The sequence below is a fragment of the Herpailurus yagouaroundi genome, unplaced genomic scaffold, assembly GCF_014898765.1.
Source record: "Herpailurus yagouaroundi ecotype Mexico unplaced genomic scaffold, PumYag 164, whole genome shotgun sequence".
NCBI classification, from domain to species: Eukaryota; Metazoa; Chordata; class Mammalia; order Carnivora; family Felidae; genus Herpailurus; species Herpailurus yagouaroundi.
In genome coordinates, this window is record NW_024412405.1 from 19,093,639 (window position 1) to 19,104,211 (window position 10,573).

General features: G+C 32.7%; 1 protein-coding gene across 1 annotated transcript in view; it reads right to left on the minus strand.

The window, feature by feature from the left end:
- GPC5 (glypican 5) overlaps window positions 1–10,573 on the minus strand; it is a 1,452,106-nt gene that overhangs the window by 1,005,421 nt on the left and 436,112 nt on the right. The gene's annotated exons all lie outside the window — the stretch shown is intronic.

Here is a 10,573-nt window from a genome sequence, read left to right on the forward strand (position 1 = left end):
AAGAGAAGAGAAGAGAAGAGAAGAGAAGAGAAGAGAAGAGAAGAGAAAAAAAAGAGGAGGGAGGAAGCAAGAAGAAAAAAAGTATTGGCAAGGATGTGGAGGAAATGGAACTTATGTGCTATTGCAGAGAATGTACATCGTTACAGCCATTATAAAAAACAGAATGGATTTTCCTCAAAAAATTTAAAACAGGGGGTGCCTAGGTGGCTAAGTTGGTTAGCATTCAACTCTTGATTTCAGTTCAGGTCATGATCTCACAGTTCATGAGTCTGAGCCCATGTTGGGTTCTGCACTGACAGCACTGACAGTGTGGATTCTCTCTCTCCCTTTCTCTCTGCCCCTGTCCCACCCAAGCTCTCTCTTGCACACGATCTCTCTCAAAATAAACAAACAAAAAATTTAAAACAGAACTATAATGTGATCCAACAATCCCATTTCTGAATACATAATCAAAGGAATTGAAACCAGGATCTTGAAAAGATATCTACACACCCATGTACATTGAAGCATTCATTATTCACATTAGCCAATATGAAAACACCTAAATGTCTGTCGATGGATAAATGGTTAAAGAAATGTGATATATACACACAATGAAGAAATCCTGAAATTTGTGACAACATGAATGAACAACACAAGTGAAATAAGCGAGACACAGAAAGACAAACATTGCATGATTTCACTTACATCACACACACACACACACACACACACACACACACACACACACACAAACTGAACTCATAGTAACCGTGTAGAATGGTTACCAAAGGCTGGGACACGGGGAGAAAAAGGGAAATTAGAAAAAAAAATTGGTGGTTGCCATTGACTGAGTGGAGGGGGTAATGAAAAGTTATTGTTTAATGGTTAGAAGGCTTCAGTTTTGCAAGATGAAGAGTCTGGGGATAGATGGTGGTGATGTTTGCATAACACTGCAAATGTACTAAATACCATTGAAACACACACTTAAAAATGGTTGAGGTAGTAAGTCTCATGTTATGTGTATTTTACCACAATCTTAAAAACTTTAACCATGACAGGCCACTCGGTGGGCCAAATAGTAAGTTTCAATAAATCTCAAGTTTTAGAACTTATATAGTATATTCTTTGACCAGCATAGAAAGCAATTTGAAATCAATGTCATAAAAGATACCTAACCCTCCCCCCAATACTTGTAAATTAGACAAAAACACTTTTTCAGAAGTCTCAGAGTTCATAAAAGAAAATTTAAAAGATAATACCAAATGATAAAAATGTCATAAAATATTATTATTTGTGGGGTGGAGTTAAATTTGGGTTGAGAGACAGTTTGAACATTTTAAGTGCTTACACTGAAAAAAACATGCAACTAAAGAACAAGAGAATTGTAAGAAAAATAAAAAGTGAAAAAATCAAATAATAAAGATAATGGAAGAAATAAATGAAATTGAAAACAAATACTAAAAAATACTCACAAAATGAAAAGCTGTTCTTTTGAAAAGATTCATACAATTGTTAAAACTTAGCAAGACTAATTAAGAAAAAAAGGATGAAAGGGTAACATCATTACAGATCCTGCGGATATTCAAATGATAACTAACTATACAAATAACTTGACAGTCACAAATTTAACAGATTAAAATTCTTCAAAACAACAAATTACCAAAGCTTAGTGAAGAAGAAACAGATAATCTGCAATTTTCTGTATCTATTAAATAAAATAAAACATAGTGTGAGAATTTCAATCATAGATTGATGAATTCTCTCAAATATGTAAGGAATAAATAATGTCAACTGTATATGAACTCCTTCAGAAAGTAGACAAAGGGATAACCATACCAACTTCTTTCATGATTTCAGCAGTACTCTAATACTAAAATATGGTACAGACATTACCACAAACAATTACAAGAATCTGTCACTCATGAACATAGATGCAAATGTTCTATAAAAATATTAGAAAATCAAATTCAGCAAAATATAAAAAAAATAATGAATATCAAAAATTAGTGAGACTTACTATAGTAATAAAAGGTTATTTTAGCATCCAAAAAATTAATCAATATTTTTTAACTTAGTAACAGAACAAAAAACAACACACCCATATGATAATCTCAATAAATGAAGAAAATACTTTTGACAAAATTGAATAAGTATTTATGATAAAATATTACTTCAGATTGATAATAGAAGCAAAGTGCCTCAGTCTTATAGAGGGGCATCATCTACATAATTGTACAGCAAATATAATACTTAATTACATAGTGAATGAGTTTTCTCTAAGATTGGAAACAAGGCAGGTATGTATGTCTTTGCAACTTCTACTCACTACTGTATGGGAAATCTGAGCCAGTACAATAAAACAAGAAAAATGAATGAAATACAAAATTTGCAAAGGAAGCCAAAAAACTGTCTTTATTTACAAACAACACAATAATTTATGTAGAAATTCATACAAAATGTGTAAAACAGAACACAAGACCCATATGCAACTTTATGTACTAGCAACCAAAAAATAATTTAACAAATGATATATAAAAAATTCTGCCCAGAAAATTACTAACCATTTCTGTGAGAAGTTAAATAAGACCCAAATCCATGTTTGTAAATTAAAAGTAATATTAAGGTGCCATTCTACCTAATTTGGTTATTAGATTTAATCCCAGTCAAAATACCTGATGGGATTTTAAAGAAATTGACAAGTTGATTTTAAAATTTGTATGGAAATGAACAGGACCTAAAATAGAAAAATAAAAATAATGACAAAAAAGCAGAGTTAGAGAACTGATTATTCCTAGCTCAAGACTTATCAAAAGCTACCCTAGTTGAGACAGTGTGGTATTGATATAAGTGAGGATAAGTAGGTCAATAGAGCAGAATATTCATGTAATGGAATAATATTCAGCAATATACATACACCACCATAAATGGACATCAAAAATACATAAGGAACAAAAATAGCTGGACACAAAATGTCAGTCCAAGCAAAGACCAAACTAATACATGGAGATAAATTTCAAAAATGGGACATAGGGAACTTTCTAGGGTATAGAAACATTCTGTATTTTGATTAAGTTTTAGTTATGTGGAGGTACATATTTCTTAAACTCCTTTAATTGTATATTTAACATCTATACATTTCAATATATGTAAATTTTCCCTCAAAATATTTTTTAAATGTTCAAATAAGGATGAAAAATTAAGATTTAAAATGCAGTAGCTAAACTAATCATCAAGGAAAGCACATCTAAAGAGTAGTTCGCACATGTATCAGAGATTTAGAAGCAAGAGAAGCAAGATTTAGAAGCAAGCTGCTTTGGTGGTACTAATGAAGGATTTGATTCTATACGTTAATTTTAAATCATTAGGAATAATTATCAACTTTGATTCTTATTCATATGTCTAATTTAGGATGCTGCTATTATTTCACAGTAGAAAATACTGTGATTAGTACAAAGTAAGCTGTCCTTCCATTAGGAGCATTTTTCCTTAACTGTATTATATCAGGAAAGAGTGACTGATTTTATATGCATGTTTGGCTATAGATTGCCATGGTTGTAATGGCTAGTGGAAAAGTACACATTTTACAGATATTTTTAAGGAAGATTAAGCAAGATTTCATTGCTTAGATACAAGACTATAATGCTAAGAACTGAAAAGTTAATGAAGTTTGACACTGCATTTTTTTTTTTTTTGGCTTTCTTCCATGGTTACTAGAAGCCAGTTAGAAATGCATGTTAAACTTCACCTTACAGAAGATAAAGACTGTCACACATCTATTATGTCTTCCTTATCAAATTGTCATATTTTCTGAAATTTAGACTTTCAAGTTTGGAAACAAGATAATAAAATTAAATGGATTTTTAAGAATAACAACATAATTATTTCAATATATTCTTTCAATGTACAATGTGAATCTAGTATTTAATATATCTATTCATACTTCTAGGCAACGTAAAATACTTAACATATTAGCGTAGAGAAGAATCAAGTGTGCCTTGGCAAGTACTGAATTCTTTTTTATTTCTAATGTTTATTTATTTACTTTTAAGAGACAAAGACAGAGATAATCCCAAGCAGTCTCTGCACTGTCAGTACAGAGCCCAATGGGGGGCTCAAACTCATGAACAGTGAGATCATAACCTGAACCAAAATCGAGAGTCAGATGTTTAACCAACTGAGCCACCCAGGCACCCCCACAGGTACTGAATTCTTGCTCTGACTATTAAATGGTAAGTCTAGAAACTAAACTCCTATTTTTTTCAAAAAATTTAAAAGTACATCTATTAACAGTATAGGTTTAAGGGTTAGATTTCACATATATTTTTAAAAGTCAAAAGAAACAGTTCAAACATTCCAGTTCTTTATTAGACTAAATTTAATTCTTAGCATCAATTGATATTTTTGCTTTGTTTGTTAGAAATTGTCAGTAATTTCTTCAAAATCTAAGTGTATCATTCTGATTAAACTATTCATAGTATAACTTAACTGTTCATAGAATAATTCATCATACTGTAGCATCCCCCCCAACACACAATACTTGATACAGAACCCTGGTACCCACTCTCAGCTCAAACCATGAAGGAGTCGGAAAGCAAAAGAGTAAGTGCATAAATAAACTTTCTAACAGCAGAGATTTCAGAAATAAAGTAACGATAGTGAAATTGGAAGACTTAAGGAAAGCTATTTATGTTACTCTGAGGAATACAAATCAATAAAAGTTCATGGCTGAAAGGTTCTCATTGATTGGAACATACTGGTAGCAGAGTAATTTCAAAACTCAATGTAGGGTTTGCCAACCACACCACATTTTCTGATTGTATCCAATAAAATGTTATGACCTCGAAACAGCTATCTCTAGTATTAGTTTCTTGAATGACTTTATTTTTTACTCTAACATGACTAAGCTGAAATCAAAACATTTGAAATTTCAAAGAATTATAAACTCTTTTTAAGTTAAATATTTCAAAGTTGACTTCATGAATGTTGTTGTTGGAAAGCATTCACCATTTAGACGTGTTGTAAAAAAATAATGCAGACAATTGCTTGATTGTATTTCTAGAAATTTCCTTAAATTTCCTATGAATGCAGTTTTCAGGGCACTACTAACTAATCCTTTGTTAATTTTTTTTCCACATCCAGCCCAACGGAAGCTACTGTAAATCTCTCCATTGCTGCACGGGCACTTGCAGGATTAATGGGACTTAGTGTCGGGTCAGGGAATCACTTTTCTAAGAAGTGCCTTCATTTCTTTTTTTTTTTTTTTTTAATTTTTTTTTCCAACGTTTATTTATTTATTTGGGACAGAGAGAGACAGAGCATGAACAGGGGAGGGGCAGAGAGAGAGGGAGACACAGAATCGGAAACAGGCTCCAGGTTCTGAGCCATCAGCCCAGAGCCCGACGCCGGGCTCGAACTCACGGACCGCGAGATCCTGACCTGACTGAAGTCGGACGCTTAACCGACTGCGCCACCCAGGCGCCCCGAAGTGCCTTCATTTCTATGCTGCTTCAGAAAATGATTCTTCTGCATGTGCTGCTGATAGTCATATCTGCCCAATCAATTATGACACTTTAACTGAAAAAAGGAAGAAAACCTCTCTAAGAGGAAAGGTCTCATCTATAACAAGCAGCTCCGAAGGATAGCTTGAGGAATTAGGAACTGGATATCAAAATATCTTAGATAAATGTGTAATGTTTCTCAAATTGACATCATTTTTATGATTTTATAAATATATTAAATTAACTTGCCATTCAATACATTGCTCAGTCTAACAATTCTTTCGCCTCACCTCTTTGACTACACACAAGAGGAAAACGTGTTAATGAAAAGCAACCTACGTAAAAAAATAATATATAAATAAAAATATTTATATGATATATTTATATTTCATTTATATATTTAATATATAAGTAAACCAGCACACTAGAATGTAAGCTACCTGAGGCCAGAGCTTCAGTTGTTTTGTTCAGTGTCAGTCCTAGAGTTGTCTTTCAGTAAATGTTTGTTAATGAATGAATATATATGAAATGAAGCTCTTTCAAGCTTTACATTATGTCTTTAAATCCTGTGGGGCACTTATTGTGTCCCATGTCTTACGTGTTTAAACACATTATTCTTTTTGTAAAGGCAATAGTTTCCTCCCACTTCATTCATCAGGTCTCAGAACAAATATAATTTCCCTGACCACTGATGCCTAGATTAAATGTATTATGTACATTTAAAGCATCTTCCACATTCATTATCATCATATTTTGTTTATAAGCTTATTTATGTTTATCCCCTACAAGACTAAGTTCCAAAAGGGCAGGTAGGTATCTAGCTGATATTCCCTGGACTCAGTAAAAATTTTCAATGTATAAAACATAATTATTAATCATTACATGAGATTATAAATCATTAATAAGAATCTAAACCTATCTAAACTGCATCAGCCAGATATTCTATCTATCTAGAGATACAGCTGACAAATAGAACTTGAAAAGTCAAAAAGGAACGATATGCTATTCTTATGAGGTTAGATAAAAAAAAAATACCAAAAACCTTAGAACAAAAGGAAAGAGGATCAAATTCTATAAAATAAAGATGAAAACATTTGGAACTCTCCACCAAAATATGAAATACTGCAATCTAGGGATAACCCTAAAGGTTTAAATCCAATATGAGAGGGAAGATCAGGCTTCTTTTCAACTAGTACAGGAAACCTGTCATTCATTACATTTATGTCTTACAGAGGACAACATTAAATCCCTAGAGGGGGCTTATTAACCTTGATACTATTGACATTTCGGACTAATTTTTGTTTTGACAACCAAAGATGGCTCCAGACATTGAAGATTGTCATCTGAGAGGTAAAGTTGTCCCTGGTAGTTCTGTAGTGTTACAGCAGATTCAGCTAAGAGCATAGAAGTTAAGAGATTTAGTCATGGTTTGGCAGTTTAAAGACACTAATGATATTCAGATGATATTTTAACCTTTAAATATGATATCCAAACAAAATATAAGTGTTGTAACTTTCAAACAAATATTGATCTGAACAAACTCTGTTCTAAGATACAAGTTCCAGCAATAACAATATATGATTAAGCGTCCATCTTGCTACAGAGGGTATAGATGGAAGAGAGAATCAAGAGATCTAAATGCCTGACCCTCCTTTGCCCTTAACTCGGACATTTTAAATCGTGTCCCTTACTTTCTTCATCTTTAAATAGAAGGTATGAATTATTTGATTTCTTACTTCCTTTTAGCTCTAATATACCATGAATATATGACACCATTTTATGTATATTTCAGAAACAAATAAAAACAACCCCTCCCTTCTTGATACATGCATCATAATGTACCACAGATGATATTGAACACAAAAGATTTATACAGCATTGTGTGATTTTTGGAGTTTGATTTTCGTCAAAAGGTGTTAATTTCAAAAGCCTGTTGAAGATGCCTGAAATTCTATTAGAAAATGGTATTTTGTTTCTTTGACTTAAGGCAATAATTTTCAAACTGTGCTATAGGTACTCAGAAGTATATGTTAGAGCGCAGCTAAGCAGGTAAGCAGGTAATTCTTTAGATCCCCCTCCAATGATTCAAACAGAATACAGAAGCTTTCATCATTTTATTCATTAAGGCTCAACAAAAAAATCGTTTGCACACAGAATTTGGTATAGATGTGAAAACACTGGAAAGAATACCTATCATATGCCATTTATCTTTTTATGTATATATACCTATGTATAGCATTCACATATATTTTATATCTGTGTATATATATACATAAATACAAACATATATATATACACACACCTATATATAGGTGTATATATAGGTGTGTGTGTGTGTGTATGTATACATATATATATACATACATATATATACATATATACATACATATGTATATATGTATATATGTATGTATATATGTATGTGCATACATATATATGTATATATGTATGCGCATACACATATATACATATGTATATATGTATGCGCATACATATATACATATGTATATATGCATATATATGTGTGTATATATATATATATATATATGTATACATACACACACACACACACTTGCAAGTGTCTCTAGAGCTATTAAACCATGTGCTGTTGTTCATGGACAACGGATTATAAATTCATTCAGTCCCCTTTTTAAAACAGGCTCATCAGGGAGACAGTGCCCCCATACAGCAGTGTTTGGGGGAAACGATTTGCAAAGTCAGATACAAAAACACTGAGTGTAGGAATATATGCCATGTCATCCTACTGAAAGGGCAGGTGGCAGGTGCTGTGTTGAAAGTTGTGTGTTTCTGAAACAGGCATGTATGTGGAAACCCAACAGGAGCAAATGTGTGCGTTACCACACCAAGAAAAGATCTATTGGCCTGCAGCACATGGGTGGAAGGGAGAGATGTAAGAGTTTCACAGTGAGTAGGAAAAACTAAGAGGAGGTGACCTCTTTCTTTAATAAACCAAAAGCTCATTTTTTACAAACCATCTCTAAAAAACAGCATCACATTTAAACATTACTGGATTTAAGATAATAAATATCTATAATGAATATGATTAAGCTTTGAAACTAGTCATACTGCATAAAAAAATATTTTTAGGAATATCTGGAATGATTTTTTAAGCTACTAATTATACAAGGCTACTGTTACAATATCTTATAAATTATTTGCATAACAATTTACTTCCAAGTACATGACTCAAGTATAAGAATTCTTAGGGGTACCTGGGTGGCTCAGTCAGTTAAGGATCTGACTCTTGATTTCAGCTCAGATCCTGATCTCACAGTTTGTGGGTTCGAGTCCTGCACCAGACTCTGTGAGAACAGTGTGGAGCCTGCTTGGGATTCTCTCTCTCTCCCTCTCTCTCTCTGCCCCTCCCCTGCTTGTGCTCTCTAAACAAACAAACAAACAAACAAACTTAAAAAAATAATTCTTAATGGATCAGTCTTTGGAAATCTCTGTAGAAGATATGTATTGGAAATCTACTACTATGGTTTAAGAGATTAGTTTAAATATTGTATTTTCCAAATGGGTCATCAGCGGATATACTTCATGTATGACCCAAGTAGGACTACTCCAACACACCCTCTCCTCTATCCTCTTCCTTCCCCTTCTACATTCTCTTTCTCCTTCATTTCCACTTCTTATCCCACTCTTTTTAGGCACAGCCTCCTCCAGGAAGCCTTCCTTGTAGGCAAGCCACCTCCAGCATATTCCTAAGTGCACTTCTCTCTCACTGCATCTACTTCAACCCTTCTCCCTTTTTATAGGCTCCTGAAAACAGGAATAAAAGGCCACCCATGGCTTTCATTCCTAGTGTCTGCCATTGTTTGTGACACAGAAGAACATCCAATAAATATTCTTTCAACTAAAACATTAAATGTCTTTGCACTAGGTTCATCCAACAGAGGGGCCACATGCAAGTCTTGTGCTTCCTCCTTAACGAGATAAAATTCATTACATTTTCAAGGTGATAGTAAATGCGAGATAAAACTGACATTCAAGTAAGAACTGGAACTCAAATACCTGACAACAATTACATGAAGCAACAGCAACTGTTACTACTACTATGCTACAGGCCTACTGTTGTTACTGCCCCTACTATAGAAGACGACTTCAATACCTGAGTATGAAAAGTATCTTGTTCAACTAGGATGTCATCTCCAAAGTCATGCAAAGAATATAGCACCAAGGACTCCACTGTCTATTACTATGCTTATTCTATAAAGAATAACTGTTTTATTTTAAAAAATCAGATTTATGGCCACTAAAAGACATTTGTTTTGAAAATAAAATGAGTGAAACTTTTTTGCCAACACATATTTTTCTTTAAAAAAATAATCTCAAAGATGGCTGAACCAGGAGATCTAACTTTCAATTATACTACCAACAAGATTAAGAGAAAGTTTTTTAAATTATGAAACTATTGCTAAATACTCCCTTATCTTCTTCCTATTATATTTAATAAAATATATATTTAACCAGGGATTATTTTTTTTCATTACATTTTGATACTACTAATTTTGTCTTCACTTTGAAATTTGGAACCAAAGCACAGGTACTTCAAATATTATGAAAATGATTATTTTTTCCCTCTAAATAATAAACTAATAATTCTCAACACCTGAAAGGACATCCTGTCTACTGGTATGCAGTTTCTCTTTGAATAGAGTTTTTATTTTTTCAGTTGAGCTATGATACACTTGCAGTAAAGTCAATAATCTGTTCTAATCTAAGCATATATACATAATAAATGCACATCAGACCCTGTTTAACTGGCACCAGAAATGCAGTCTGTTTTTGTTTATTATTTATTTTTCACTTTTAAAAAATGTTTATTTATCTATTTTTTTAAAGTGTCTTTATTTAAGGTAACTTTATGTTCACTAATTTTGAATGTATAATCTGAAGCATCATAAACTTTTTTTTCCTAGACAAAATAAATCACACTCAAGAATTTTATCACAAATAATCACTTGTGGCTTGGTGGCTAAAAAAATCACAAAGACTTATGATCTTACAGTTCTATAGGTTAAAAGTCCCATACAGGCCCAAAGAGAAGTATGGGACTTCTAACCTATTTA